Here is a 26,224-nt window from a genome sequence, read left to right on the forward strand (position 1 = left end):
CACGAACAGGGGAGGGGCAGAGAGAGAGGGAGACACAGAATCGGAAGCAGGCTCCAGGCTCCGAGCCATCAGCCCAGAGCCTGATGCGGGGCTCGAACTCACAGACCGCGAGATCGTGACCTGGCTGAAGTCGGACGCTTAACCGACTGCGCCACCCAGGCGCCCCGCCATCACCCACTTTAAAGCTGCCGCTTGAAAGATCCGAGGTCTTCTCACCGACCGGCTTTCAAGGCTGCCCCATTTATTCAGTTCCAGGTAGTTTCTACCCTGGGACTCCCCACCTTACTACTGAACGCTTCCCAGACTGGCCTGTCCACACGGACTCGCTCTCCTGGGTCCCACGAATGCCCGTTCCTCTTCTCTGTAGAAATTAGTTACGTTCACCAAGTACTCCCAGTTCACGTCCTTCTGGGAACTGCATGTCCCCAGGTCAGTCACGGCTCCGGCCAATAAAATCTGCTAGAAGTGAAATGTGTCGTTTTTTCCGTCAAACACTTTAAAAGCCAGTGTGTAATTCTCTAAACTCCCTTCCCAAGGTGGTGGTGATGGTGGCGGCCTGGGTCAACACAGAGCTTGCCTATCTACCGGAGACAGGAAAAGACGTCCACACGCAAATCTGTGCACCAGTGTTAACAGCAGCATTGCTTGCAATAGCCAAAAGGTGAAAACAGCTTTGCCCATCAACAGATGACCGGGTAAATAAAATGTGGTGCAGAACGGAATATTATTCAGCCTTAAAAAGGAATGAAGTACAGATATACGCTACAACGTGATGAACTTTGAAAATACGTTGAAAGAGCAATCCCTATTCAAACAACACCAGCATTCTTCACAGAGCTAGAACAAACAATCCTAAAATGTGTATGGAACCAGAAAAGACCCCAAATTGCCAAAGCGATCCTGAGAAAGACAACCAAAGCTGGAGGCATCGCAATCCTGGATTTCAAGCTTATCACAAAGCTGTAATCATCAAGACAGTACGGTACTGGCACAAAAACAGACACATAGATCATGGAAACAAACAAACAAAAAAAATCCAGAAATGGACCCACAGACGTACGGGCAACTAATCTTTGACAAAGCAGGAAAGAATATTCAATGGAACAAAGACAGTCCCTTCAGCAAATGATGTTGGGAAAACTGGACAGCGACGTGCAGAAGAATGAACCTGGACCACTTTCTTACACCACACACAAAAATAAACTCAAAATGGATGAGAGACCTAAACGTAAGACAGGAAGCCAACAAAATCCCAGAGGAGAAAGCAGGCAACAACCTCTCTGACCCTGGCCACAGCAACTTCTTCTTACTTGACATGTCTTCAGAGGCAAGGGAAGCAAAAGCAAAAATGAACTCCTGGGACCTCATCAAGATAAAAAGCTTCTGCACAGCAAAGGAAACAATCAGCAAAACTAAAAGGCAACTGATGGAATGGGAGAAGATATTTGCAAGTGACATACCAGAGAAAGGGTTAGTATCCAAAATCTATAAAGAACTTACCAAACTCAGCACCCAAAAAACAAATAAGCCAGTGAAGATATGGGCAGAAGACATGAATAGACACTTTTCCAAAGAAGACATCCAGATGGCTAACAGACACGTGAAAAAATGCTCAACATCACTCATCATCAGGGAAATACAAATCAAAACCACACTGAGATACCACCTCACACCTGTCAGAATGGCTAACATTAATAACTCAGGCAACAACAGATGTTGGCGAGGATGCGGAGAGAGAGGATCTCTTTTGCACTGTTGGTGGGAATGCAAACTGGTGCAGCCACTCTGGAAAACAGTATGGAGGTTCCTCAAAAAATTAAAAATAGAACTACCCTACGACCCAGCAATTGCACTGCTAGGTATTTATCCAAAGGATACAAAAATGCTGATTCTAAGGGACACAGGCACCCCGATGTTTACAGCAGCGCTATCGACAACAGCCAAAGGATGGAAAGAGCCCAAATGTCCACTGATGGATGATTGGATAAAGAAGACATGGTATATATATAGAATGGAGTATTACTCGGCAATCAAAAAGAATGAAATCCTGCCATTTGCAACAATGTGGATGGAACTAGAGTGTATTATGCTAAGCGAAATTAGTCAGAGAAAGACAAATATCATATGACTTCACTCATATGTGGAATAAGATATAAAGCAGATGAACATAAGGGGAGGGAAGCAAAAATAATATAAAAACAGACGGAGAGCAATCATAAGAGACTCTCAAATACAGACAACAAACGGAGGGTTGCTGGCGGGGTGCTGGGTGGGGGAAGGGCTAGTGGCGCAAGGGGCATTAAGGAGGATGCTGGTTGGGATGAGCACTGGGTGTTGTATGTAAGTGATGAATCACAATTCTATTCCTGAAAACATATATATTTTTTATTAAAAAATAATAAAGAAAAGAAAAAAGAAAACCGCACGCTTAAAGAAAGGAGCCAGGCACAAAAGGCTATCTACTGTGTACGTAACTCCGTTTATATGTCCAGAACAGGCAAATCCAGAGGACAGAAAGTAGACTGACAGTTGCCAGAAGGTAAAGGAAGGCTGGGGTTGGGGGTGGCGTGGGGGGACTGCTTAACGGGTATGTGTATGAGGTGTTTGGGGGAGTGATGAAATGTTAAGATTACGCTGATTGTCGCACTGTAAATATACTAAAAACTACTGAACTGCGTATCTCAAACAAGTGAACTTTATCGCGTGGTGCACAAATTGTGAATCGATAAAGCCATTAATAACCCCCACCACCACCAACAAAAAAAGGTGCCTCCATCAGCCTGGGCCCGTGAATGACGCCGATGACCGCACACACTGGACACGCGGCACGAGGAGAGAGAGAAGTCTCTGCTGTGTCGGGCCGCAGAAACATGAGGGGCTGGTTGTTTTCACAACACCACGTAGCCCACCCCCATGCAGACTCAAAACGTGTCTGTGGTCAATTAATTTAAAATCCTGGAAGGAAGCCAAGGCTGTGGTTCTGTCCCAATAGAGACCAGACTCTGTCCCAAGGCCACAGTCTGAATCTTTAAATACAGGAGATGCGGGTGGGAGGGAGGTACTTAAAGAATCTGGCTAGATCGAAACAATTCCTAGCCTGAGAAATTTTTACAACTCCTAACTTAAGGAACTAAACTCCCCAAAACATAAAGAGCTCACAGTGATTGAGGAATAAACAACCAATAACCCAAGAAAAAAAATGAGAAAAGAACGGTCCACACAAAAATATAAATGGTCCCGGGGCACCTGGGTAGCTTAGTGAGTCGAGCATCCGACTTCAGCTCAAGTCATGATCTCATGTTTCGTGAGTTCAAGCCCCACATCGGGCTCACTGCTGTCAGCACAGAGCCCGCTTTGGATCCTCTGTCCGCCTTTCCTTACCACCCCCCCACACGCACTCTCCCAACAATAAATAAGTATTCTTAAATAAGTAAGTAGTCCTTAAACATATGACACGATTGGCTCACACTTCAGAAAAATGCAAACTGAAGGTTACACTGAGATGCCTTTTACACCTGTCAGGTTGGCAAAAATCCAAACATCTGACTATGCCTTCTCTCGGCAAGGCTGTGGGGAACCAGGCACTCATACCTGCTGGATGGAAGTACAAATCGGAACAACCCCTGCAGAGGGCAATTTAGCAAAATCTACCCACATTGCAAATGTGTTTGCCCTCTGACCCAGCGGTGTCCCTGGGGGACGCTACCCTCAGGGCCTCCTGCACACGCGGGAAAGATGCACAGATGAGACTACTGGATGCAGGCGAGGTATGCTGGAAACAACCCAAATGCCTTTGTTTAAGGGATGGGATTTATTTTTTTTTTATTTTTATTTTTTGACGTTTATTTATTTTTGAGACAGAGAGAGACACAGCATGAATGGGGGAGGTGCCTGGGTGGCTCAGCTTGGTTATCAGCTCAGGTTATGACCTCATGGTTTGTGGGTTTGAGCCCCGCGTCGGGCTCTGTGCTGACAGCTCAGAGCCTGGAGCCTGTTTCAGATTCTGTGTCTCCCCCTCTCTCTGCCCCTACCTTGCTTGTGCTCTGTCTCAAAAATAAACATTTAAAAAAGAAGAAGAAGAAGAAGAAGAAGAAGAAGAAGAAGGAGGAGGAGGAGGAGGAGGAGGAGGAGGAGGAGGAGGGAGGACAAGGCAGATGAGATCAGAGGTGAAGGGCAAGATCTCTCAAAGTATACTTTAATAATCTTTTATTTCAAACCTATGTCAATGTGTTGTCTATTCAAAAAAAAAAAACATTAAAAAAAAGTCCCATCCTCATTTTAAAAAATATTGGGGCGTATGGGTGCTTAACTCAGTCAGTTAAGCGGCTGCCTCTCGATTTCCACTCGGGTCATGATCTCGCCGTTCATGAGTTCGAGCCCCACATCTGGCTCAGCACTCAGCGAGGAGCCTGCTTAGGATCCTGTCTCCCTCTTTCTGCCCCTCCCCCGTTCTCACTTTCTCTCTCTCAAAAATAAACATTAAAAATTTTTTAAAAAAAATATCAAAGCCCTTGGCCAACGTGCCGGTGCCATGAGCAGCCAGGCGTAAGCCTCCGCCCAGCCCTGTGGCCTTCAGCCTGTCAACCTGCTAGAGCCCACCTCCACCTCCACAGCTGGGAAGCTGAAGGGCAAGGCCTAGAAGACAGTCTGCATCCGTCTAGGCCAGGCTCCTCAGGTTTCACACCTGGAAGGCTGCAAATGGCCTGTGGTGGCCTTTCCCGGCTGTCCATACCCCGTTCCAACCTGCACTCTCCCCTGCGCTGCCCACAGGTCCACGCACCCCCACCCACCCTGCCACCCTGCTACTCTCACCTCCTACCTCTCACCCCCACCCCACCCCTGCATGGCCCTGGAGCAGGTGCCTCTCTGACCACCAGGGGCAGGGGCAAGGAAGGGAGGAACAAGAGGCTACGAGCCCCCACTTGTGCAGCAAGTGTGTCCTCAACACCTGCCCCGCCCCCCCCGTCAGGTGGCAGCAGAGTGCTGGGGGACGCAGGTGAGTCAGACGCAAACCCTGTCTGCAAAGAGCTCATACGACACAGCCCATGGGAAGCAGGGAAACACAGACAGCCGACACCCTACTATGGAAGCCCAAGGGGTATGGGCCAGCGGTGGAGCGGGCAAGGGGAAGGTCAAGGTGGCTGAGCGGCAGGCAGAGTGCATTCCAAGCAAAATGACGGGCTCAGGACCCAGCCGGGCCAGTGGGGAGGGGACAGCAGTGAGAAGGAGGCCAGAAGAGAGCGCGCAGGCCAAACAGGGATGGGCCCTGGATGCCAGCAACAGAGAACACGGACTCTTCCTCCAGGCGTTCCGTTCTGGTGGGGAGGGGAGTCTCAGCCTCCTCAAGACCCAGCAGAGACCGCAAGCTCCCAGCAGGTAGCCTGGGCCTTTCGATCAGAAGGCAGCCCTCCTCACCACCCAGCCAGCAGCCAGCAGCCAGCCGGGTGAACAGGGCAAGTGTGAAGAGGGTGAAAAGAAGTGCCAACTGAGAAGGACAGGCTGTTGGCCCTCAAAGGGATGTGATCCTGGTCTGGAAATTTCCCTCTGAAGTGACTCAGTGCTCAAAACATGCCAAGCCAACGAGGTACTGTGCTCATGTTCAACAACAACAGCAAAACCGTATTTCCACATTACCTACTGAAAGGAGACAAACTTTAGGCTGACCAATTCCAAATTAGATTTCCATGAGCCTCACAGGACAGTTTTTTTTTTTTTTTTTTTTTTAATGTTTATTTGTTTGAGAGAGTGAGCGAGCAAGCATGAGCAGGGGAGGGCAGAGGCGGGGGGGGGGGGGGGGGGGGGGGCGGGTGGAGAGAGAATCCCAAGCAGTCTCAGTGTTGTCAGCACAGATCACAGGGCAGTTTGTTTGTTTTTTTAATCTCATTTCTGAATCTTGATTCAGAAGCCGGTACGTTACAGAATGAGGGGTTTTTTTTTTCTCTTAAAGAAGACAACATTGTTTCCCCTGAGTTTTAAATGGATTTCCTTCTTCTAAACTCGGGGGGCAGGGGGGAGCCTCTATAATAGCTTTTAAATTTCTGTCAAAAAGACTTCTTAAATATCCACCAGCTGGTAGTGTGATGTAGCACACAAATGAAAACCTCAAAGTGACAAGTCTGTACTCAGCCATCCGCCACCACCAGGCCCTGGGCGGAACGCGGCACCCATCAGGGTCTGCTCTCCTCCCGGGATGTGCAGTCTTGTGGGAAAGCTAACAAACAGCTTGTCACTGGGGTTGGCTCAGTAACCAGCCAGGCGTGCCTAACACCGCTGGACAGAGAAGCGGGGACCTGTCCCCGGCGTGGGACACCCACTCACAGGGACCCACAAATGACCCCTCTGCCTGTCCCCGTGCGGCAGCAATGCTGAGGGGCCCAGAAGGAAATGACCGCACGTGGACATGTCATGGGTGCCCCTGAAGCGAGCCAGTTGACCTACCACCTGGACCAGCTCTCGGGTTGGATCAGAAGTGAGCTGAGCCCCAGGCACACACATTTCCTAAGGAACTGGCCTGTTTCCTCCTCCGACGGGGACTTCTGAGAAGAGGGAATAAACTGCGGTAAGAACATGCCGACACCCACATCACCGACACCTCATCAGCAGCTCACCAAAGGGAAAAGACACACTCAGAAGACAAAAACAACCGCCAGCCTGACTGCCGCTCTTACTGAGGATGGAAGAAAGCATTTGGGAGTCAGGACGGACTTGGGTATCGCTTAGTCCCACTCTCTCATTTATACCATCGAGGGGGAAACTGAGGCCCAGAGACCAGGAGGTAACTTTGCCCAAGGGGCCAGCCTGCCCCTCTCTGGAAGCCTCTGTCAGTCTTTGGCCCTGAAGCCCTCCTCCCCCTAGACCGGTTCCCCCTCTACACTTCCCATCTCCGCACCAGTACCAACAGCTTCCACAGTCAGCGTCTCCCCTCCCTCACCCACATCCAACTGGTTAATAAGCCCTTAGCAGTCCGGCAAAGCAGAGAGTTCCTGAGTGCCCTCCCAGAGCCTCTGGAGGCTGAAGACCGGAGCCACCCCCAGCAAGGGAGGAGGGGACGAACTGCAGGGGGCACTGACCTCTTCCCACTGTGGCTGTTCAAGGGAAAGCTCTGGACCATCCTGGCAATGGTCACACACAACACAAGGACCCCTGGGTACTCAACGAACAAACAACTTAGAGAAAACAAACCAAACTGTTAACAGTGACTACAGGGGCAAGGCTATATAGGTCAAGTTCAAGTTTGGTTCTTCCTACTTAGGTGAACTTTCCAAATTTTCTTTGATGACCATTCAAACAGGCACCCTCACCATTCTCTGAGACTTAGCGCAAAAAGAAAATCAGCCTGGAAATACCATACTGCAGATAATCTATTTTGGTAGAGTGGACTTAAACATAATCAGAAGAGGGGCGCCTGGGTGGCGCAGTCGGTTAAGCGTCCGACTTCAGCCAGGTCACGATCTCGCGGTCCGGGAGTTCGAGCCCCGCGTCGGGCTCTGGGCTGATGGCCCGGAGCCTGGAGCCTCTTTCCGATTCTGTGTCTCCCTCCCTCTCTGCCCCTCCCCCGTTCATGCTCTGTCTCTCTCTGTCCCAAAAATAAATAAACGTTGAAAAAAAAAAAAAACCAAAAAAAAAAAAACAAAACATAATCAGAAGAGAAAAAGAGCTAACACGATTTTTGTTAAAAAGTGAAAGAAGTAAGTAAAAACAATGATGGGGTGGGATGAAGGAAGAAATAATGGGTTTGGTTTTGTTTCGATAATCATTTGTTTCTCTTTCTTCAAAGGTTAACATCTATCCAACACCTTACATTCAGATTACAGTGATTTCTTGTGCTATTTACCATTTTCTTCTACCAATAAAATATAGTTTTTTTAATCAATAAAGAATGTCTTTTCTTTCATAATTTCTTGTTTCTCTTTAAAGCAGGGAAAGTGCTAGGGGCACCTGGGGGGCTCAGTTGGTTGAGCTTTTGACTTTGGTTCAGGTCATGATCTCACGATTCATGAGTTTGAGTCTGGAATCGGGCTCACTGCTGTGAGCATAGAACCCACTTCAGATCCTCTGTCCCCCTCTCTCTGCCCCTTCCCTGCTTGTGCTCTCGCCAAAATAAGTAAATTTAAAAAAAAAAAAAAAAAAAAAAAAAAGGCAGAGACAGTGCTTTTTCAAAGTGCAGGAGGAATCGGATTAGTTGCAAAGACCATGTTTTAAATTTTCTCTTTATACACTGGGTCTTCTCTATGATTACTTTTTATAACAAATGGAATTAAAGCACAAACTAGGTCCCAAGTATGGGACGTGGGTCCTGAATGGGCCAGAAGACCTGGTTACAAAGCTGTACTACCACTAAGCAGGCTTGAGATGTTCAGAGCAAAATCCCAGCCACTCCCCCCCCCCCAACCCTGGTCCCAGGAGTTAAGCCTTCTGCAGTTCTGGCCACAGAGAGGATCCCCTCAGAGCTTTCCCACTGGTTCCACTGGCAGGAAAACCACTGAAAGCTACATAATCCCTTTTACTTGGCTCCTCTGAGCTTAAACCACCATACTTCAGGGTCAGCTGTCCTCCCAGACTCCATCCTTTTCTTCTGTTTATCCCTGTCTTGTTTGCTAAACAAATGTGAAATGGCCTAAAACAGCAGCTCCCAACCCTGGCCACACAGGTGAATATCTGGGGAACTTTGGAAAATAGTTAGGCTCAGGCCACTTTCCCTAAACGATTAAAACAGAAGGTGGTGGGGACCCAACATCGGCATTTAAAAAAATTTTTTTAATATTTATTTTTTTTTGAGAGAAAGAGAGAGAGACAGAGAGAGAGAGAGAGAGAGCAAGCGAGCAGGGGATGGGCAGAGAGAAGAGACACAAACTCTGAAACAGGCTCCAGGCTCTGAGCTGTCAACATAGGGCCCAATGCGGGCTCGAACGCACAGACGGTGAGATCATGACCTGAGCCAGAGTCAGAGGCTTAACCGATGGAGCCACCCAGGTGTCCCAAGCATGGGCATTTAAAAAAAAAGAAGCTCCCCAGGTTATCCTGACAAACTACATTGAGCCCAGTTGAGAATCACTGGCTTAGAGAAACCCACGTAACAATGAAAAGCAAGTAAACAAAGAAACTCAAGCAACAGGGAAAGAGAAGGAAAAAAGAAAAGAAAACAAAACAAAACAAAACAAAACAAAAGGCTGGGCCAAAAAGCAAGGTTAGAACCCCAAGTGCAGGCCACACTAGAGCGGGCCCAAATGATCGACTTTGCGCTGAGCTTCCAGATGGCCAAGGCAAAGATGATTCACGCTGCCCACAAGACAGAAATAGAGCTAATTCACAGAAGAGTTCTTCCTTGTCCTGGGACCTGAGATGAACACCTCTCTGGACCCTCCAAAAGAGGACACACAGCATGATGCGACAGAGCATCTCGCCCCACAAGGCAGCCCCTGCGACGGGCACCCCACGAGTCAGCAGTTGACTTATTCAAGCCTGTTCGCTAACCCCTTGCTAGAAATAAAATCCAACAGAAATCAATGTCTACATATAAAACATGTTACCAAACCCACTTCATTTTGCACACTGATGACAACATATCTAACCTAACCCCCTGACCTCCAGCACCTGACAACACAAGGGCAGACACTGTTTACTGAGGCATAGAAATAAAGGCAATGACTCATGAAAACACCAAGTCTGCTCCTATAACTCTGGAGTCAAAGTCAAGCATTTCCCTCAATGCCAATGCTAAAAAAAAAAAAAAAAAAAAAAAAAAAGCCCACTACCCACCCTCAGACCCACAGCTGTGGTCTCTCAGGTCTAAGAAGAGGAGGGTGTCTCTCAGATGGCAGCCTCCTAAGCAGGCCTCATGGCCACCGAAAAAAAGCAACAGGCCTGAGTCCCTGACGTGGAGTATGCTTTTCCGTTACATATGATGTACTTCAGTAATATGTTCTTTTTTTTTTTTAATTTTTTATTTTATTTTATTTATTTTTGCAACAGAGACAGAGCATGAGCAGGGGAGGGACAGAGAGAGAGGGAGACACAGAATTGGAAGCAGGCTCCAGGCTCTGAGCTGTCAGCACAGAGCCCAATGCGGGGCTTGAACCCACAGACTGTGAGATCATGACCTGAGCCAAATTGGATGCTTAACCGACTGAGCCACCCAGGCGCCCCAATAAGTTCTTTTTAAATGGGTTAAAAATCAACGGATTATGGAAGTAGCCACCCCCACCCACCCCTTTATGACATTTTCTTTTTGATCCATGCATCACATCACCCATTTCAAAGTAAGCGCGGACAAGTTAAAGTAGCAACCACTCACAATTGCCAAAGGTGGAAACAACCCAAATGTCCATCAACAGATGAACAGATAGACAAACTGTGGTCTGTCCACACGATGGAATATTATTTAGCCATAAAAAGGAATGACACGCGTGACTCCAGGGCTGAACCTGGAAAACACTATACTCCGTGAAAGAAGCCAGACACAGAGGATCACACCCGTAGGACTCCATGCCTATGAAATGCCCAGCACAGGCCGAGCACCCTAGAGAGAGAAAGCAGATTAGTGGTTTTCAGGGGCTGGGGATGGGAGGGATAGGGAATAACTGCTTAACGGGTACAGGTTTCCTTCTGGGGTGATGAAAAAAGTCTGTAACTACATTGTGGTGATGACTGCACAACAGTGTATATATATATACTTTTTTTGAGAGAGACAGGCAGGGGGGAGCGGAGGGAGAGGGAGAATCTTAAGCAGGGTCCACGCCCAGTACAGAGCTGACATGGGCTCGATCTCATGCCCCTGGGATCAGGACCTGAGCTAAAATCAAGAGGCGGACGCTCAACTAACTGAGCCATCCACATGCCCCGGTGTAAATATACTTAATGCCACTGAATTTTTTTTTAATTTTTTAATGTTTATTTATTTTTGAGAGAGAAAGAGACAGAGATGAGTTGGGGAGGGGCAGAGAGAGAGGGAGATACCGAATCTGAAGCAGGCTCCAGGCTCCTGAGCTGTCAGCACAGAGCCCAACGCGGGGCTCGAACCCACGGACTGTGGGATCATGACCTGAGCTGAAGCCAAACACTTAACCGACTAAGCCACCCAGGCGCCCCTTAATGCCACTGAATTCTTAACACTTTGAAATGGTTACCATGGTAAATTTTGTGTTACATGTATTTTGCAATTAAAAAAATTAATAGCAAAATTCTCGTTGTGCTAATAAAATTCAACCCACATCAAGATTTTGTATAAAGATTATCACCCACAAGTACAGAAAGTCAGCTTCGACTCCAGAGCACACGAAACCAAAATTAGGATGCCTGGTGTTTAGTCTCCACTTACAAGCAAGCTTCCAGGGGCATCTGGATGGCTCAGTCAGTTAAGCATCCAACTTCAGCTCAGATCATGATCTCGCGGTTCGTGAGTTTGAGCCCTGTGCTGACAGCTTGGAGCCTGGAGCCTGCTTCAGACTCTGTATCTCCCTCTCTCTGCCCCTTCCCTGCTTGCACACACGCATGCGCACTCTCTCTCAAAAACAAAGATTAAAAAAAAAAAAAGATTACAAAAACAAGTTTCCAAAGAGTCTGTATCTGCTAGCGATACATACCGAAGCACTGATCAATGAAGTAAGTCTGGGATTTGCTTTGAAATAATCGAAGAGGGGAAAAAAAAAAAAAAAAAAAAGGAAAGAAAGAATCGAAGAGGGGTAGGGGGAAGGATCCTAGATTAAAACTGCTGAAGTGGGGCGCCTGGGGGGCTCAATCAGTTAAGCGTCCAACTTTGGCTCAAGTCATGATCTCACAATTCATGAGTTTGAGCCCCGCGTCCAGGCTCTGAGAGCTCGGAGCCTGGAGCCTGCTTCGGATTCTGTGTCTCCCTCTCTCTCTGCCCCTCCCCTGCTCGTGCTCTGTCTCTCTCTCTCTCTCTCTCTCAAAAATAAATAAACTTTAAAAAAGGAAAAAACACTCCTGAAGCTCAGTGCTGGGAGTTCACTGGACTAGTCTATTTCTCTATGTTTGAAATTCCCCATAATGAAAAGTTTTACTCTGTTTTCAAGCAAGTTCCCCAATACCCTTGATATGCTAGATAATGCTCCGCACAGGCGAAAGAACCAGATGCCCTTAAGCTGTCAAGTTCTGGGGGCTCTGCCCAGTGTCCTCCACCTGAGTCCTACAGTTCAGGGTCACTGTGGAGGCCCGTCCACAAGAGGCCACACGAGGGGCTCCTCAGAAAAGAACCAGAGCCCCAGGTGAGACCGCCAGGCAGCGACACAGAGTCCTCTGACCTGGTCCTTCACACTGTAAACCAACACATCACGTAGGCCTCGAGATGCCTCCCCCAAATTCAGCGAGGGTCTGGAAACAAGGAAACCTTTCACTGAACTGCCTTTAACAGAGCCAGGGGACCCCCTACCGCTGCAAACGGAGCTCGCCTCCCAGCCCCAGGGAAGCAGGAGGCTGCCAGGCTCTTCCTAGATGCAACAGGTGGTTAAAATCGCAATCACCTGTCCACTTGTTTCTCCTCCTCCCTCTTGGAGAACCACATGGAGGTGGGAGGCAAGGCCAGCATCCATACCTCCCTTCCCACTGAATTCCCAGTAGGTAGGAAAGCACACGGCATAGAGTAGAGGCTCAGCTAAATGTTTGCTGTGTGATCCTGACTTCTATGGACACTACTCTCAAGGTGCATCGTAAAGACTTGCTTCTCACAAATGCCGATGCAAGATATCAAATGGAAGGCACCAGAATGTACCGATGTGGGGTGCCAGGAGAGGAGAGGACAGGAGGCAAGGAGTTATCGTTCAAATAACGCCCACCTAAAATAGCATCAGAGATGCTCTGGAATGTAGAGGCCTGGGTCAGGGAGAGGGGGGAATGGAGAGGAGGGTGGGAGACAAGTGTCTAAGCACAGAGGGTGGAGCGTGAGGGCAAGGAGGAGGGCATCGAACAGGGAGGTTGGCAAGCCCCACCACCCTGAACAGGAGACACTGCCGTGACGAACTGTGTAGGGTCCTGGGTCTCCAGAGCAGGGCCCAGGCCACGAAGGGAAGTGAGCAGGCGTCACGGGAGGGGTGGGGGCTGCAGAGAACTGGCCCACGAAGCCCCATCCAGAGATGGCGCCGACACTGGCACTGACCCACTGTTGCCAGGCAACAGTGCAGGCCCCTGGCTGCCAAGTGTTCTGATTTGTCAATGAAGCTGCAAGTCCGGATTGCTATGCAAGATCTCCTGATTTTCATGTTGGCAACTGCGGTAGACAGAATAATGGCTTCCCAGAGATGTCCACATCCTAATCCCAGTTACACGGCAAAGGGGAATTAAGGTAGCAGATGAGATTAAGGTTTCCGAACAGCTGACCTCAAAATAGGGAAGATCCTGAATTACCCCTGTAATGGCAAGGATCCTTAAAAGTGGCAGTGGGACGCAGAGAAGTCCCTGTCAGAATGATGCGGCATAAAGACACAGCCTAACTGTGGCTGGCTTTGAAGACAGAAGGGGCCACCAATCAAGGGATGAGGGCAGCCTCCAGAAGCCGGAAAACACGAGGAAACAGATCTTCTCCTAAGGCCTCCAGGAAGGAGCACTGCCCTGGCTACACCATGATTTTAGCCCACTGAGACCCGTGTTAGAATTCTAACCTACACAACTGTTGTTTTAAGCCACTGCGTTTGCGGTCATTTGTTACAGCAGCCAGAGGAAACTAATAGGGCAACCAACTTTAATTCCTTAAAAAGGCCCAGCACAGCCCAGACAAAATACATCTGTGGGCCGCATGGGGCCTGTGGACCACTCTTGTCTAGTCTACTCTAAGAAGAGTTGAGGGCTGGGCCACCTCCTAGGTACCCAGCACAAGAGCCTGGCACGTGATCTCTCGGACATGCATCCCAGGGTGAACTGCTAGGTCCCTTACCTTTATGACCTGGTCATAAAATTCTCCAGGGATTTCTGGAAAATACAGCTGCTTGGGGCACCCAGCTGGCTCGGTCGGTAGAACATGCAACTCTTGCTCCTAGAGTCATGAGTTCAAGCCCCATTTGGGCACACAGCTTATTTACAGAAGAGAAAAAGACAAAAACAGAGCTATTTGACCGTAAAGAGCTCCATTCCCAAAGGACCTGTTAGCCATAGCATGGCACATGGCCCAGACCTCACCCTGGGACCTGGGAGAGTGGCCTAGAGCAGAGGGTGGAAGAGGTGAGAACCCCTCTCAGCCCAGCCTTCTCCTGCAGAAAGAAAGAAGTGAGGGCTTCTCAGCTCCCTGGGGAAGCCTCCAGGCCCTCTCTCCCGGCCACCCACAGGGTGCTCTCTTGCTGTCAGTGACTCCCCTGCACCTACAGCAATGAGATCACTTTGGGGTTTTTTTGTTTTTCTTTTTTTTGAAACAGCAGAGGAACACTTTTCAAATGAGCTCTTTTTAGTTTCCCACGTGCAGAGCAGAGCAGAGCTGCTCCAATCAGAGGCAGCGTGGAGGACCCAGGGCGCTGCCCACTCGCCACCAAAAGACTGTGTGAAAGCCACGTCCCGACTCAGAGCCCGACTCAGAGCGCGCTAAGCAGTCCGCCTGTTCCGCCTCACGTCCGGCCCTTCCTCCTCCACACCCTCGCTCAGCTCGAGCTCACACCAAGCTCACACCTTCGCCTTCAGCCCTTGGCCCGGTCCTGTTCTCTGGCCCGGAGGCCTCTCCTCTGCGTCCCCCAGAGCTCCCCCTTTCCCTGCAAGACTCTACCTCCCTACCCTTTCCCCTGAAGCCTTCAGCCTCACTCTCGGTATCTGACACCACTTTTTACCCTCCCTCCCAGGCTGCCATCACTTATCCTTCCGTCAGGAGCCACTCTCTGTGCACCATAAGCTATGTGAGCCCAGGAACTTACACCTCTCCATCCGTGTATTCCCAACCTATGGAGCACAGTACATATGTGCTCAATAAACATTACAGAATTAATTAGACCGCAAACTAATTTCTTTCTGAAAATATAATAAATTACGATGTTGTGATATGCATGAAATGCACCAGGTAAAACCTCTCTTCCAGACATCTTCCACTAAAAGCAAATCTACCTCAGTTAGGTACTCTAAATTACAACTACCTTTAATGGAACTTCTGTGAACAAATGTAGTTTTAAGTTTTACAAGCGGTGTTTGCTGCAGTCATTACAATCAGGGGTGTAGGAAGGAATCTGGCTCGTAGGCTTGAACGGCCAGATAAGAACCCGCCGTGCCTGCTCCATACTCCTGGCTGAAAATCAGGGGGGAGGAACACTGCCAAACGGGTGGGGCACAATCTTTTCTCCGGCCCTCACCCAGTTTACACTCTCTGCTGGGCCAGCCCCCTTTTGCAAAGTAGCTCAAAGGCAAACCTCAGCAGCCCGGGGGGGGGGGGGGGGGGGGGGGGTGATCTCTCCCTGGCACGATTCCACCTTACGTGCTGCCCCTCCCTCCTTCCTCAAGCTGGTTCCTCGGTTACCCTACAGTTGCTCAGAGCCCAGCACCTCGTGCTCCAATTGGCTCCCACCTTCTAATCCCTGACACGCCCAGAGGCTCCCCTGAGCACACAGTTCATCTTGCTGGCCCACACAAACCATGAACATCATCTGGGGTACTTCTAATAAAAAAAAAAACAAACAAAAAAAAAACGACTGGCTTTTCCTCCATGGTCTGGGGTGGGGCCCCATCACGGGCATTTTTAAAAAGCTTTGCAGGCCATGTGACCTGCAGGTGCAGCCAAGGGTAAAAACTGCAGGCTCTCAGGGTGTCACATCCACTCTCCCCAGCCAGCACGGAGGCCCCCGGGGCACCTGCCTCTCCCCAAACAGAACCGGACCCCAGGACCTCCCTTCACTCTGACGCGCACCCTCATGCTGTTGCTGGAACTGTGACCTATCTCGTCTCACCGATCTGCCGGGTCAGGCCCTGCCAGAGGGCCCCACCCCAAACACTTGAGCGCCCTACTGCCCACACCACCAAATCCCAAGGCCGCTGCCCCATCAGAGCCAGTGGCCATCGGGCCACCTCTGTCCTCACTGTTCCCAGCATCCCCCGGGCAGAGCTGCTTCTGTGTACATGGGGTGCCACGCACACCCCACACACAGGCCCCAGCCCACCCCCACCCCAAGCTTCGCCCCCTGATGTTCCCTCGACCTGAAATGCCTTCCCATTTGTCCTCTATACCCGGATACTGGTCCCTGTCCTTTGAGGTCTACCTCAAATCCTACCTTCTCCCTGACATCTTCCCTGACTCTTCTAGATTTTTCTGCATTCTTGATGTCCTAACAAAGAATCAAAATCACAGCTTAGCAAACCACCAGCTTCTATTGTCTCACAAATACTGTCTTCTCGATCGGTGGCAGGACACATAGCATTTCCCCGACGCGCATCATCTTGACAAGAGACCACATGTCGCAGATTTTCCAGGTCGACGGTGACCTCAAATATTCTGCCCTAATGTCATAGAATGGTCCTCGGTTTGATCCTCATGCTTTTGCATCAGCTGAACTGCCTCTCATGAAGTGGCATAAAAGTTATTCCCCTCATCATGTGTTTCCCAAACGTTGGGATCCCAGGTACAGTCATTATACCCCAGGACAGCACTGGATATCACCAGGCACTCGCGGAGAAGTCACTTTCAAGTAAATATGTGATTTTTTAGCCTGTCAGTATTCCTCCACTGCTATGACTTTTCTGGGGAGAGAGGAAGGACGGGCCCGGGGCGGACTCTGCAGAACCAACTTCCAGATCTGATGATTTATTCACCTCGGCCTGAAAGCGTTTACAGAACAACAAATTTGAGTCCAAACCTCCAGGGCCTCCCAAGAGTGCAGGGCAGGTACTGACACATAGCTGTTTACCACTCCTTGGCTTAGGAGCTGCAGGCAATTTTTAAACCTTGGGAAAGTGATCACACCCCAACCTCCACATACACTGTTAAGACCAGAAAAATGACCCATTTGCTACAAGTCATATGTTAATTGCCTACTGAGGAAGGAGACACTTTATATTTTTATTTACATAACTGTTTAAGACTAACAAGTTCCTCTGCGTGAATTTGATCACGTTTTAACAACAGCATTAACCAGAGGATTTTTTTTTTTTTTAGTCCTTAATTCTCATGTGTCATGTTTACAGAACCAATGTGCAGAGCTTCAGGATTACAGAGTAAAAAACAAATGAGCCCTTTCCTCAGAGCAATTGGGGCAATTATTTTAACACAGTTTTGCAAACACAAAAACCTTTACCAACCCACACAGACTTCCTCCCAGCCAACCCAGCTGGGGTCCTCCCAGGCCCCCGCTGTAAGCATCCAGGCAGATGTATGTCTTAGAATTTACTTCTGTGGCCCTGGACAGGGAGGCGAGGTCTTGCCACAGAAACAGCTTCATGAGGTTCCAAAACCAGACAGGTATGGGACTGGGTGGGTACACGTGAACCAGCCTGACCCCTCCCCCCCCAAGCTGGTCTACTCATCTGTGAAACGTGTACTTCCCAGGGTTGCTACGAGGGTTTAGCAAAGCAGTGGGAGCACCTGGCATGGCTACAGAGTGAGGCAGTGAAAATAATGTGGTTTTGAATCTGACACAGGTGGCAGCAAAAACTAGGTGGGGTACTTACTGGCTGTGTGGCCTGGGGCAGGGTGCTGAACCTCTGAGCCTTAGTTTTTGCATATGCAAAAAGGGAAATCGTGACAGGCCTTGGAGGAACGGAATGAAATTAAATATTGTACGTAGATGGAGTAGCATAGGGCCTGGCACACAGGAGACATTAGAAAACCATTAGGGCGCTCTCTCTCTCTCTCTCTCTCTCTCTCTCTCTCTCTCTCATACACACACACTCACACAGACCATGTTTGGTTTTGATGGACGATAATTACTATTGGTGGAAAATGAATTTTTCCCCCCAAACCCTAAACACCAAAGAATATTAAATCAATCTGAACCATGGGGAAGGAGGAGGAGTGACTTCCATTAATACCAGTGGCCATCCCTAATGGCCCCGTGGGAGTCTGTCTGGTGCCCTGCCCTTTCTCAGCTGCGTTTCTAAAAAGCCTTGACAGTGAACATCTTGTTTGATGTGTGGGAATGATGAACCGGCTTTTCTAACAGAATCCTAGAGTTAGCGCCTCTTTGAAGGGCACTGATGTCTTACATTCCCTTCATTAAGGAAAACATCCCAACTAACTCCCATAGTGATGATGCCTGTGACCACGGTCCAAGTTATCATCACATAAGAACGAAGCGAAAACATCTGACAAACCAAAGTCCCTTCCCAAGTGTCATGCCATCATCTTCCGAGCAATCCAGAAGCATTTCAGAGGCAAAAAACCACTGCTGAGTATGAGCACCCTCAGCACAGTCGCCCAGTGCTGACACCTTCACACGCCTTCTTATTCGGTCCTCTGGGCCAGGGTTCCCGAACCTGGTTCCTGGACCAGGCGCATCAGGAACACCTGGAAACTGGCTGAAAATGCACCGTCTCAGGCCTCACCTCAGACCTACTGAATCACACACTCTGGGGCGGAGCCCGGCAACGTGTCTAATGGGCCACGGGGTGATTCCAACGCACGCTTGGAGTCTGAGAAGCACTGGTCTGTTCTGCAAGATGGTTACTATTAGCCCCACTTGAGAGATGCAAAAGATGAAGCTCCGTGAGTACAGTGCTCAACGCCACCCAGCCAGGAGACCAATTTGTACCCACGTCTGATTCCACAGCTATTTCTCACACGGACTTTGTAGCCAAACTGTCTGGACCATGTGGTGCTCTCAGCTACCGAGCCACCAGGATGCGACGATGACATTAGCTTAAGAGGGGTGGGAAAGAGGAAGGATGGAGCCTGCACTCAGAACTGATTAATTATAGATGCTTTTAAACCCACATCATGCATCAGCCCTAGATGGTCGGCCATCCCTCAGGACAAGCCTGCTTCTCCCTGCTCCATTTATCAGCGGGGTTGCCACGAAGGGAAGGCGGAGGGGGGGAGTCCTCTGCACAGCCCTCTGTGCACCCACTTCCTGGCACTGCTTTGAACAGAAAGAGAAGTTACCTGTTCTGTCTCCAGAACGCTTGAGAATGCAGCCTTGACACCCACAGGAAGGCTTTTCTGTGCCCGGGCACAAAGCAGGTTCCAGTACCTGGGGATGCTGGGAATGAGTCACCACAAAGAATCCAATGCATGGACACGGAACATTTTAACAATGTTGCAGATCTGGTTCAAAGGAGGCAAACCTCTTTCCCTTTCTTTCTTTCTTTCTTTCTTTCTTTCTTTCTTTCTTTCTTTCTTTCTTTCTTTTTTTTTAATCTAACCCTAAATCTAGCGTCCGTCAGTTCAATTGGTTCATTAAACTCTTGACATTCAACTTACAGTGGTTTCATTGATCCTAAGGTCAGGAAAAAGAAATCTCATTCACAATTTCCAACTTTCTACAGAAACTCGGTGGTGATTTTCAGATCACAGGCTTATCCTATATAATAAATTAAATGAGCACACGTAACACTGAGGGGCTTTATACAGGAGCTGGTGGAGGAGGAGGCACCCAGGTTTGGGAATCACACAGACCTTGGTTTGGCTGCTGGCTGTGCGAATTCCTCATAGGTTACCTAACATCTCTGGGCCTCCATTTTTCCACTCACAGATGGGGGGTGATCCCTGTGTCATAGGTCAATGTGAAGACAAAATGAAATGACATTAAAAAAAAAAAACAAAGTCTGCTGAAACAACTTTGCATTTCAAGACATGAAAAACTTAACCATCTGACAGTAAAAATAGATGGAACCAAACAAGTCCATAGATGGACGGGATACACTCACTCAACAGCACGTACACTTATTTCACTGTATCTGTTTTCCCAAGTTTCTATTTTTAGACCCCTTCAGACCAAGAAAAATACCACCGACGAAGTTATCAGAAAGCTTGTCAATGTTCAAAAACTCAACCGATGGCCATAGTCGTTTCACAAGGCCAAACAAAATGTGCTCTCTCCCACCCTCGACGACCTTAGTGACGTCACTCAGTCCCTTGCCAACTTGCAGGAGGGCTTCATACAAGTCTCTTCGTCTCTCTGAGACTTGGTTTCTCCAGTGAGGCAAAAGGCATAGAGTATTTTGGAACCCCAACAAACCCGCTGGAATCCCAGCCCCATCACTTAGTGGCTGTGTGGCCTTGAGCACATGACTTCAGCACCTGGGTCTCAGTTCTCACAACTGCAGGTGGGGGATAACACGCATGTGGCTGAAGACGCCCTTGTGCCATGTGACGTGACACACCCATATGACAGATGACTGGGGGACCGACAGTAGTGGTTTTTGCAAGAGCAAGGCGAAATAGTGGAGCCTGTAACAGGGGACCAATCAAAGTTTGTTGCTCTGCCCCCAGGACTCATTCACATCCTAGACCTGTTCTGAGCACTGACCATGTGTCAGAGCCTGAGCTGGGTACTGGAGAAGTAAGCAAAGACTGGGAGGGCGGTCGCTGGCCTCAAAGGTGTCACAGTGCCGCAAAAGCCCAATACTGAGACAACGTGACTAAGTGCCCCGAAAGGCTGTTTGGGGTGGTGAGGCTTGAAGAGAAGGGTTTGAGGGACCCAAACACTGGTGGAGGTGGCCGGCAAAGGCCTGACAGAAGAGGTCTGTTTACACTGAACACATGAATAGAAAGCCCAGCAGACAAACAGGGGAGTAGAACTAGAAAATTCCTCATATCCTCCCCAACCTCAAGTTCCCCAAATGCAAGCCCTGTCCTTTCTCCAAGGCTCAGGGTCACCAGGTACTCATGCCATAAAGCGACAACCACCGCAGTCATCCGGGCCCCATCACTCTGACAGGAAGGTTCTGGGGAACAACAGTAAGACCAACTGCCAAGAAGCTTTAACAACTTTAATGCGCTTCCCAAGAGGATGAAAAGGACAATTCCTGCATGAAAATTTCTTGGCACTTTAGTCCACAAAGAACTGGAAGATGCCCTCTTCCTAATAAAGTCTTCAAAAAGAAATGAATAAAAAGCCCACTCTTTAAGTTCAGCAAGAGCCCAGCCATTAAAACAAATCAAAGCCCTAAAAACACATCTACTCTTGTAGGGCTCCTACCAGAATCCCAAGTCTCAGGCAATCCACACCTTATCATGGAAGGCAGTTACATTAAGAGGCATCCACTGTATTTCTGCAAAGGCTTTTTTACAAGGGATGGGTCATTTCCAAGGCTGCATATACCAAACGAGGTATCCTCATTTGAAAGTTTTACATTTCTTCACATGCACCACGGGTGTTTGGTACAGCACATCTTGCTGGGAGAAGAGTTCTCCACCGAACTCCCCATCTGCCAAACTCAAGGTTCAAGGAGGCAAAAAGCCTGTGGAAACCAGGAGAGATCAGTACATCCCACGGGGCAATCCAAACTTGCTCCTGTTCCAGGACCTTGCGGGGAAACAATCGTGAATCATGTCTCACAACAATTTGCACTTTACCCAACTCTACTAGCCGGTATCTCATTCAGCGCTTACAAAAGAAAAGCCCAGTGCGACGGGTAACATGACTAACCGAATATGAGCACTAAAGAAACTAGTAAGCTTTAAAATATGAAAGGGAAAATGCAGATACATAAAAGATCAGATCTTGATGGCTTCCCCAACACCATCACTTACCCCAAATACACTCACTGGCACAAGAACAATTTGGAAACAAACTGTAGTCCCTCCTGATGTTCATTTAAATACAGACGAAAACTTAATTATCAGTGCAAGTCAATCACTGCTGTGCAGGCAGGGTTCAGTATCTGATATTGCCAGCACCTATCATCTGGTATCTAGGGCTACAAGATGCACGTGTTTTCAGCCAAATCTTCATTATCTTACGTAATTGGGGTGGGGGGGGAGAGTGATTAAAATTCACCTTTTTCTATCCCTTTAACCTCCTGTTGCAATCTCTTCTTTCACAGGGCATTTTCTGGAGGTGGAAAGCAAGAACTCATACTTCACATCTTTTGGTGCCTGTTATCTTGTGTTGAATGTTAAAAATAAAAGGGGGAAGGGGAGGGGGAGGGGGGAGATCCTGAACCTCTCTCTAAAAAAAAAAAAAAAAAAAAAAAAAATTCTAAAATGTCCTGGAAAGCAAGCCCCGGAGACCAACCTTCTAGTTCTGGCGGTGACACGGTACCAGTGCATGACCTTGAGCAAATCACTGTATCTCTGGACCTCAGTTTCCCCCATCTGAACCCCAATGATGGTCAGGCCCCGTCCTCTCTTAAAGCACAGATTTCAGATGCATCCCCAGGACGAAACAGCGAAGGGACCCCCGGCCGATGTCCCAGGGCGGAGGAATGGGCTTTCACAGGCCCCTTCTGGGGTTTCAGGGGACAACAAGCTGTCCCCACTCTCCCCCGCCCCCCCGCAAAGCCACTGGGCCAACTTCAGGTCGCAAACAAAAACCTGTTGGCACAGACTCCTCTAGGAAGGGCCAGCCTCTCCCAACACGCTCTGCTCAGGGGGAGCCGCCCCACGGGCAGAAGAGGGTCTCCTTGAAGAGGCCGGCCCCCACGCACCCATAAACCCACCCGGATCAGCCGAACGGGACCGCCGGGCGGGGTCTCTGCCATCCCACGCGGAACAAAAGGCAGCTGGAGCCCGGCTCTGCCGCCCCCGTCCCCGCTGTGCTGTGGGGGTCGGGGGTGGGGAGGGAGAACCTGGTCCCTGGGGAGGGAAAGGGGCCCCGCTCCAGCCCGAAGGAGAGGGGCGACGGGATGGGATCCCGGACAGCGGGGACCCCCCCCAGATTCCTGGAGGAAACGGGGGCTGGGCTGTGCACGGGGGCGGGAGGGAGGAAAGGGGTGCCTGGCCCGAGGTGGGGAGGAAAGTGATCTGGGGAGGAGGGGCGGGGTGGTTCCAAGCCGAAAGGCAAGAGGCTGGGGGCCCGGAGAGGGCTCCTAGATCTGGGGTGGGAGTAAGAGGAGCCTCAGACTCAGAGAATATAAAAGCAAAAGCTCCCCGATAGGGAAACGGGGTGGGGGGGGTCTTTGCAGCGGAAAGAGGGATCCAGGTGGGGAGGGGGGCCATGCCCCAGCCCGTGGGGACGGGCCTGGCTGGAAAGAAAAGGGTCCCACCCGAGGCAGGGACCCAGCTGGGGCAGCTGGGGTGCATGCTCTGGGGGGCGGGCTGGAGGGGAGCCGCTCTGCGAGGGCGTCCGCGCCCTAGGGAGGGGAGGGTCCGCGCCCTGGGGCCCCGCTCCCGCCCCCCGAGGCCCGTGGGCCCCGCTCACCTCCGCTCCTCCGAGCCCGCCCGGGTGCGCGGCTGCGGCCGCCGCCAGCGCTGAGGAGGCGGGAGCGACCGGAGCCTGCGGAGCCGCCGCCGCAGCCGCCGCCGCGTCCAGCTCCGTTTGACACCCACACACCAGCCAACATGGCGGCCGGGAGGGGGCGCGCCGGCTGCGTGCGCGCGCCCGCCGGCCCCGCCCCGAGGCCCCGCCCCCGCCCCGAGGCCCCGCCTCCGCGACCTCCCCCCCACCCCCCCGACAGACCCGCGACCCCTAGCGGAACGCCCGGCCCTCCTGCAGCGCCCGGGGCTTACGCCCGAATCCCCCAGACCTCCCCCAAGTCCCACACACGCGTCTCGACGACCCCCCCCCCAACCGCCTACAAGCCCTGGCGAACTCATACCCGAACCCACGCGCTCGGCAACCTTCCCTGAGATCCCCCCCCCCAGTCCCCCCACACCCCATACTCCACAAGCATCTCACCAGCCTCAGGCACGCACCCCGAACCCTCATCGGACGTGAAATTCCGTTCTGTCCCTCGCAGTATGCACTTGAAAACATTGTTCCTATAGGGGCTTCTCTCAGGAGGTGGAGCCTGGAGGGCGCCAGGGGCTACTGGGGCACCGGTCACTTTCGGTTTCTTGAGCTTGGTGCTTGGGTCACAAGTGCGTTCACTTTGTGAAAATTTACCGATGTACACGTTAGACGTGTGCACTTTTCCGTATGTGTGTTAATACTTCAATAAAACACACTCAAAAATCATTCCGAGAAAGGGGTGCATCGCCTTGGCTAGACTGCCAAAGAGATCTAGAAGGTGGATCCCTTGGCTCACCGTCATCCTCACGTGAGGAATTCACAGACTCACCCCTTCACACGGCCTGGAACTCTCAAAAGAGCAGCCGGAACCGCTCCTTCCCTGTGGTTCAACCAGTGCCCATGAGGCACCTGCTGTGTGCCAAGCTCTGTGCAAGGCTCAAAGGGAGACAAAGACAAAGCTGGAGAAGAGGCAGACCCTGGAGAGGTTCCAGGGACCTCAGGGCATTAGCCTACTCCAGACAGTGTGGGGTGAGCAGAAACCCCTCACCGCCGAGTATGGGGTATGGTTCAGGGTTTGCTGGGTTGTGGACAGCACCATCCCTGTTCCCAGGAGGCCCAGGTGACATCAACACTATGCCCAGCTCCGTTTTCAGGGTCCCATTCTGCTCTCCTAAGATACCTTAGGCAAAAGTCACTGCACTTCTTTGAGCCTTATATTCCTCCTCCCTATGAAGAAACCGGATGGATAAAGACATCCCTTCTGTTCTTACAAGCTGGGATCTAGACTTCCCTTCTCAGGGAAAATAGAAGAGTGAAAGGAAAGGGGAAAAGAGAGACTGAAAGAGAAGGAAGGAGAGAAAAGATAGGGGAGGGAGAGAGGGGAGGGAGAGGGGAGGAGAGCAACAAGGAAGACGGAGAGAGAAACTAACGCATTGGTAAACTCACCCGGTCATTTTTCCTTTGAAAAGTCCCAACACTGGTAATTCTAGATGCTAGAAACTCCTCCCCATGGTTTGCAGCCCCCTCCCACTGCTCAGTGTCCCTTCTGCACCAGGAGAGTGAATTAAACCTCGTGGCAGGAACCTGAGCTCCCTGTTTTGAACTTGGCCCACTCCCCCTCCTGGAGAGGGTCCTCAACCAGTTCAACACTCCCCGTAAACCGCAGCTCACTCTTGGCGGGGCCTTCCTGGGCCTTCTGGGAGAGCAGCGCTTTACGTGAATCATGGCCCCTGCCCTCAAAGAACTTAATCCATTAGACTATTTGAGGTCAAAATGGAGGTAAAGTTCACTTTCACTAGGATTTGCAACCTCAGATGAATTATGCCAATACACCGTGGGTGCTCAGTGCAGGCTGGAGTGCCTTAGATAGATTGTCTGAACCAGTGCTGCCCAAGAGAACTTTCTGCAATGATCGAAATGTTCTCTGTGCCATCCACGTGTAAGCACGTGAGATGCAGTTAGTGTGAGCAAGGAGCTGAGTTTTTAAGACCTTATTTAACTTTAATTAATGAATTTATTTACTTATTTTAATTAATCAATTTAAACAGCCACGTGTGGCTGGATGCTACCACGCTGAACAGCACTGGCCTAAAACCTCACCAGAGCCTCCCAAGGTGAGCGGTCTTACTGTCCACATTTTACAGACAAGAATCTGAGGTTTGGAGAGATGCCAGGGCTTGGTCACCCAGGCCAATTTTTCTGCAAATGGGACCCATTCCCTTCCCCACCCAACTAGCGTGTGGCCACAGAGATGAGATGCAAGTTTTGGAAAGAGAAATTGATACAGACAGAAAGATCACGATGGGGCACCTGGCTGGCTCAGTCAGAGAAGCCTGCGACTCTTGATCTCGGAGTCCTGAGTTCGAGTGCCACGTTGGGTGCAGAGATTATTTAGATAAACAAACAAACTTAAAAAAAAAAAAGAGGGGCGCCTGGGTGGCGCAGTCGGTTAAGCGTCCGACTTCAGCCAGGTCACGATCTCGCGGTCCGTGAGTTCGAGCCCCGCGTTGGGCTCTGGGCTGACAGCTCAGAGCCTGGAGCCTGCTTCTGATTCTGTGTCTCCCTCTCTCTCTGCCCCTCCCCCATTCATGCTCTGTCTCTCTCTGTCCCAAAAATTAAAAAAAAAAAAAAAAAAAGATACGATGAGCTAAGTACAGCCCAGAAAGTAAGTTGGAGATTGAGCCAGGCTGGGGGGTGGGGGAGGGCCTCCTGAGGCCCCAAACCCCCACCCATGTGCAGGGTCAGAGGGGACATTCCTGCATTCCTCCAAGTGATTTCTCCTTCCTGCACTGCTTTGAAATATAGCACCTTCTTCCATGGTCCCTCTCTCAATTCACCCTCACGATGAGCCCTTAAGGTCAGCAGTCCTATCCCCATTTTGCAGATGAGGAAACAGAGGCAGCACACAGCAGTGCTGGGATTCACACCCACACTCTGGTCCAGAGCGCGTAAGCAGCCTTGCAGAGGAGGCTGAGGGACAAGCC

The 26,224-nt window shown here is 50.2% G+C and overlaps 1 protein-coding gene across 3 annotated transcripts in view; it reads right to left on the reverse strand.

Moving 5' to 3' along the window:
* EPN2 (epsin 2) overlaps window positions 1–23,360 on the reverse strand; it is an 85,932-nt gene extending 62,572 nt beyond the window's left edge. For all 3 annotated transcript variants that reach the window (XM_023244546.2, XM_023244545.2, XM_023244547.2), the window contains exon 1: window positions 23,211–23,360. The gene's annotated coding sequence lies outside the window, so the exon portion shown is untranslated. The remainder of the gene's footprint in view (window positions 1–23,210) is intronic.
* Between the last annotated feature and the right edge of the window lie 2,864 nt (window positions 23,361–26,224).

This window comes from Felis catus, chromosome E1 (assembly GCF_018350175.1).
Source record: "Felis catus isolate Fca126 chromosome E1, F.catus_Fca126_mat1.0, whole genome shotgun sequence".
Lineage (NCBI taxonomy): Eukaryota > Metazoa > Chordata > Mammalia > Carnivora > Felidae > Felis > Felis catus.